Raw genomic sequence first — 6,000 nt, 5'->3', positions numbered from 1 at the left:
GGAAGACCCAGAGTTACCTGTGCTGCAGAGGATAAGTTCATTGGTTACCAGCCTCAGAAATGGCAGCACAAATAAATGCTTCACAGAGTTTAAGTAACAGACACAACTCAACATCAACTGTTCAGAGGAGACTGTGTGAATCAGGCTTTCATGGTCAAATTGCTGTAAAGAAACCCCTACTAAAGGACACCAATAATAAGAAGAGACTTGCTTAGGCAACAAACATGAGCAATGGACATTAGACCGTGGAAATCTGTCCTTTGGTCTGATGAGTGAAGGAAAAGCAGCCAACAAGTGCTCAGCATATGTGGGAAATTGCCAAGAGTGTACTGAGCTGTCATCAAGGCAAAGCGTGGCTACTTTGAAGATTCTCAAATATAAAATCTATTTTGATTTGTTTAACGCTTTTTTGGTTACTACATGATTCCATATGTTTAATTTCATAGTTTTGATGTCTCCACTATTATTCTCCAATGTAGAAAATAGTAAAAATAAAGAAAAACCATTGAACGAGTAGGTGTCTCCAAACCTTTGACTCTTACTGTATGCCGTCCTCGGCACTCAGAAAAATCAACTAAAAATAACTGCCCAGCACTGGGATTGAAGTTGTTATACTCGGTGTCAAAGAGCACTGCTTAAACCACTGCCCGTCCACAGTCACAATGCTTGAGCAAGCCGCAAGAATACTTGACGGTAATAGCACGTCGTTTTATAAATATTTTCTTTAAAGAATGACCAAAACATAGCCCTAACCTCAACCACTCGGGATTAATACCTAAACCTCAACCTTTGAGTTGTTTCTGTTTTAATTAACCCTGTAACCACAGTGAATCAAACCTGTAACCACAGAGAATCAACCCTGTAATCACAGTGAATCAACCCTGTAACCACAGTGAATCAACCCTGTAACCACGGGGAATAAATGTGTACAAAAATGAGATGTTCATTCATAATAGTAGAAACCTTGAGATCTTGTTTTCCATCCCCACTCTCTTTATCTGAATCTATTAACTTTCTGAATGAGCTGAAAGCTTGGATGGAATAGAACCAATGGACAACTGATTACCTGAGGCACTTCCTTCTTTTTGACAAATTATGATGATGATTTAGACATTTTGTCCACTGAGCTCATATTCTCTGTTGTGATTGATGTTGCCTGGGGTGCCATCTCGGTGAGGGGTTGCCAGGCTGTCTGGTAGTGAAGCTGTTACGTTGTAATTGCTCTTTTGCTCTCTCTCTCTTTCGCTCTCTCTCTCTCTCTCTCTGCAATATGTTAATAGCTCCATCTACCTTGTCCTCTAATAAGCTAGGTGTAATTTTCACCATGCTAAAACCAGTTAGCGTAGCCACCCATTTCAGATCTACACGGGCAGTGGTGGAAAAAGTACCCAACCCAGCACCCAGTAAAATTCTACTTGAGTAAACGTCTAAAAGTATTTGGTTTAAAATATACTTATGTATCAAAAGTAAAAGTATAAATAATTTCAAATTCCTTATATTAAGCAAATGTATTTACGGAAAGCCAGGGGCACACTACAACTCCCAGACATCATTTACAAACAAAGCATGTGTGTTTAGTTAGTCCACCAGATCAGAGGCTGTAGGGATGACCAGGGATGTTCGGATGATAAGTGTGTGAATTTGACTTTTTTCCTGTCCTGCTAAGCATTCGAAAGGTACTTTTGGGTGTCAAGGAAAATGTATGGAGTAAAAAGTACAATATTTTCTTAAGGATTGTAGTGAAGTAAAAGTACAAGTAGTCAAAAATTTAAATAGTACAGTAAAGTACACATACCCCCAAAAACAACATACGTAGTACTTTATAGTATTTTAAGTACTTTCACCACTGTACACAGGTACCTAGGGGATACAGTGTATGAAATCAGGGTGAGTGGTCGATTCGGAATTGGGTTATTAGGTGGCAGGCAATTTCTCTCTGTCACCTATGTGCTGTCGCTCTTAGCCATAGCTGCCACTCTAGGTGAGGGGCAGGCAATTGAAACTGAACTGATTCCCACTAACATCCAGGGCAAATCCAAGGTTACCTGCTGGTCTGCAGTGAAGAGAATCAGTTTTTCCATCCATGAGGCTATAGCATTTAGATAATTAGAGTATGCAGTATGTATGTACCAGGTGATATAAAGAGTTATGGAGGTTGAAACAGGAGCAAGTAGTGTCAACTAGGGGGTGGATATCTATTGGCTTGGGATCTACACTTGTAATTCTAAACATGTATGCAGCCTAAATCATGCATTTGAATCAATGGGATATTTCTGTGAGCCATTCATGTCTATCCCAAGTTAGGATAAGGCCCCGGTTTTAACTACCAGAGCAAGCAAGCTGTTGATTTAGACACCACCCCCTCCTTTACACCAACACACACACATGTACACACACACACACACACACACACACACACACACACACACACACACACACACACACACACACACACACACACACACACACACACACACACACACACACACATACACATACACATACACACATACACACATACATACATACATACATACATACATACATACATACATACATACATACATACATACATACATACATACATTCAGATTCCAGCTGGACAGCGCCTGGAGATACACTCACAGGATATTTCGCTACATGTTAGAGCTGAGTGAGCTGTAGGCTACAGATTATACAATAACAGTAAGTGCATGTTTAGAAAGATTATTTAAAAAGGTTGATAAATTATGACTTTGAAATCAAATCCAATTGATTTCAAGTCTATTTATAGGGCAACAGCCTTTAATGTACTAGTGATGGATATTTAACAGTCTGATGGCCTTGAGATAGAAGCTGTTCTTCAGTCTCTCTGTCCCAGCTTTGATGCACCTGTACTGACCGCGCCTTCTGGATGATAGTGGGGTGAACAGGCAGTGGCTGTCACTTTCTGACCTTTTTTATGTCTTTGTGTTAGGTTGGTCAGGGTGTGAGTTGGGGTGGTTAGTCTATGTCCTTTTTCTATGTTGTTATATTTCTATGTGTTTGGCCTAGTATGGTTCTCAATCAGAGGCAGGTGTCGTTCGTTGTCTCTGATTGAGAATCCTACTTAGGTAGCCTGTTTTCCCCATTTTGGTTGTGGGTGTTTATTTTCTGTTTAGTGTGTTTTGCACCTGACGGAGCTGTTTCGGGTTGTTCTTTAGTTGCTTGTTTGATAGTGTTCAGTTTTACCATTAAAATGATGAACACTTACCACGCTGCACCTTGGTCCTCACCTTCTCCTTCCAACAGCCATTACAGAACTACCTACCACCAAAGGACCAAGCATCATGGTGAGGAGCAGCAGAGAAATGAACATGGGAGGAGATACTGGAAGGCAAGGGACCCTGGGCACAGGCTGGGGAGTATCGCCATCCACAGGAGGAACTGGAGGCAGCTAAGGCTGAGCGGAAACACTACGAGGAGTTGGCTCGGCTGGCAAGGAAGCCCCAAAAATGTCTTGGGGGGGAGCACACGGGGAGTGTGGCAGAGTCAGGAGTCAGACCTGAGCCAACTCCCCGTGCTTATCGTAAGGAGCCAAGGATGGAGGTGAAATTGGAGGTGAGCGACGGAAGCGAAGCAGAGACAGTGAAGGAGTTAATGGGGAGATTGGAGGAGAGAGTAATGAGGGAGTTGCTGTGTTGGTGCATGAGGCACGACTTCCGCCCGACGGAGCGTGTCTGGAATTTGATGTTACCTGAGTCAGCTCTCCATACTCGTCCTGAGGTGCATGCTAGCCGTCTGGTGAAGACTGTGCCAGCCCCGTGCAGCAGGCCTCCTGTGCGCCTCCCTAGCCCTGCGTGTCTTGTGCCAGCTCGGCGCTACAGCTCTCCAAGACGTGCTTACCATGGCGGGCATCGTACTGGTCAGGCACCGTGTTATGCGGTGGAGCACACGGTGTCTCCAGTACGTGTTCTTAGCCCGGTGCGCTACATCCCAGCTCCCCGCATCTGCCGGGCTAGGGTGAGGATCCAGACAGGACGGATGGTGCCAGCCCTGCCCTCCAGACCTCCAGTGCGTCTCCTCGGGCCAAGATATCCTGCGTCAGCGCTGTGCACTGTGTCTCCCGTGTGTCTGCACAGCCCAGTGCGTCCTGTACCTGCGCCTTGCACGTGCCAGGCTAAAATCACCATCCAGCCAGGACGGGTTGTGCAGGCCCTTAATTCGAAACCTCCAGTGCGCCTCCATGGCCCGGTCTATCCTGTGCCTCCTCCAAGGACCAGGCTGTCTCTCCGTCTCCTTCCTCCAGAGTCTCCCTCCAGCCCGGAGCTGCCAGAGTCTCCCTCCAGCCTGGAGTCCGGAGCCGCCCTTCACTCCGGCGCTGCCAGAGTCTCCCGCCTGTCCGGTGCTGCCGGAATCTCCTGTCCATTCGGGGCCCGTAGCGTGGGTCCCCAGTCCGAGGTCGGCGGCGAGGGTCGCCTCGCCAAGGGCGCCACTTAAGTGGGCCAAGACTATGGTGGAGTGGGGTCCACGTCCCGCGCCAGAGCCGCCACCGCGGACAGACGCCCACCCAGACCCTCCCCTATAGGTTCAGTTTTTGTGGCCGGAGTCCGCACCTTTGGGGGGGTACTGTCACATTCTGACCTTAGTTTATTTTTATGTCTTTGTGTTAGGTTGGTCAGGGCGTGAGTTGCGGTGGGTAGTCTATGTTCTTTTTTCTATGTTATATTTCTATGTCTTGGCCTGGTATGGTTCTCATCAGGGACAGCTGTCTATCGTTGTCTCTGATTGAGAACCATACTTAGGTACCCTTTCCCCCACCTGTTTTGTGGGAAGTTAACTTTGTCTTTGTTTAGGGCACATAGCCCAAAGCTTCACGGTTTGGTTTTTATTCTTCCTTTTGTCGGCGTCATTTTTGAATAAAGAGAAAATGTACACTTACCATGCTGCGCCTTGGTCCAGTCCTTCAGCCAGCCGTGACAGTGGCTTGGGTAGTTGTTGTCCTTGATGATATTTTTGGCCTTCCTGTGACATCGGGTGCTGTAGGTGTCCTGCAGGGTACTACCCTCTGGAGTGCTCTGCGGTTGAGGGCAGTGCAGTTGCCATACCAGGCGGTGATACAGCCCGACTGGGTGCTCTCAATTGTGCATCTGTAAAAGATTGTGAGAGTTTTAGGTACCATACCAAATTTCTTCAGTCTCCTGAGGTTGAAGAGGCGCTGTTGTGCCTTCTTCACCACACTGTCTGTGTGGGTGGACCATTTCAGTTTGTCAGTGATGTGCACGCCGAGGAACTTGAAGCTTTCCACCTTCTCCACTGCAGTCCTGTCGATGCGGATAGGGGGGTGCTCCCTCTGCTGTTTGCTAAAGCACAATCAGCTCCTTTGTTTTGTTGACATTGGATGAGAGGTTATTTTCCTGTCACCACACTACCAGGGCCCTCAACTCCTCCCTGTCGTCATTGTTGGTAATCAGGCCTACTACTGTCATGTCGTCTGCAAACTTGATGATTGAGTTGAGCACGCATCCTTGTGTGGCCCCTGTGTTGAGCAAAGTGGAGGTGTTATTTTCCTAGGAAGTCCAGGACACAGTTGCACAGGGTGGGGCTCAAACCCAGGGCCTTAAGCTTAATGATAAGCTTGGAGGATACTATGGTGTTGAATGCTGAGCTATAGTCAATGAACAGCATTCTTACATAGGTATTCCTCTTGTCCAGATGGGATATGGCAGTGTGCAGTGCGACGGCGATTGCATCGTCTGTGGATCTGTTGTGGCGGTAAGCAAATTGAAGTGGGTCTAAGGTGTCAGGCAAGATAGAGGTGATATGATCCTTGACTAGTCTCACAAAGCACTTCACAATGACCGTAGTGAGTGCTTCGGGGCAATAGTCTTTTAGTAGAGTTACCTTTGCTTTTTTGGGTACAGGAACAATGGTGGGCATCCTGAACCATGTGGGGACAACAGACTGGGATAGGGAGAGATTGAATATGTCCGTAAACACTCCAGCCAGCTGATCTGCGCATGCTCTGAGGACCCAGCTAGG

Source organism: Oncorhynchus kisutch, linkage group LG3, assembly GCF_002021735.2.
Source record: "Oncorhynchus kisutch isolate 150728-3 linkage group LG3, Okis_V2, whole genome shotgun sequence".
Taxonomy (NCBI): domain Eukaryota; kingdom Metazoa; phylum Chordata; class Actinopteri; order Salmoniformes; family Salmonidae; genus Oncorhynchus; species Oncorhynchus kisutch.
Note: the sequence above shows the minus strand (reverse complement) of the source record.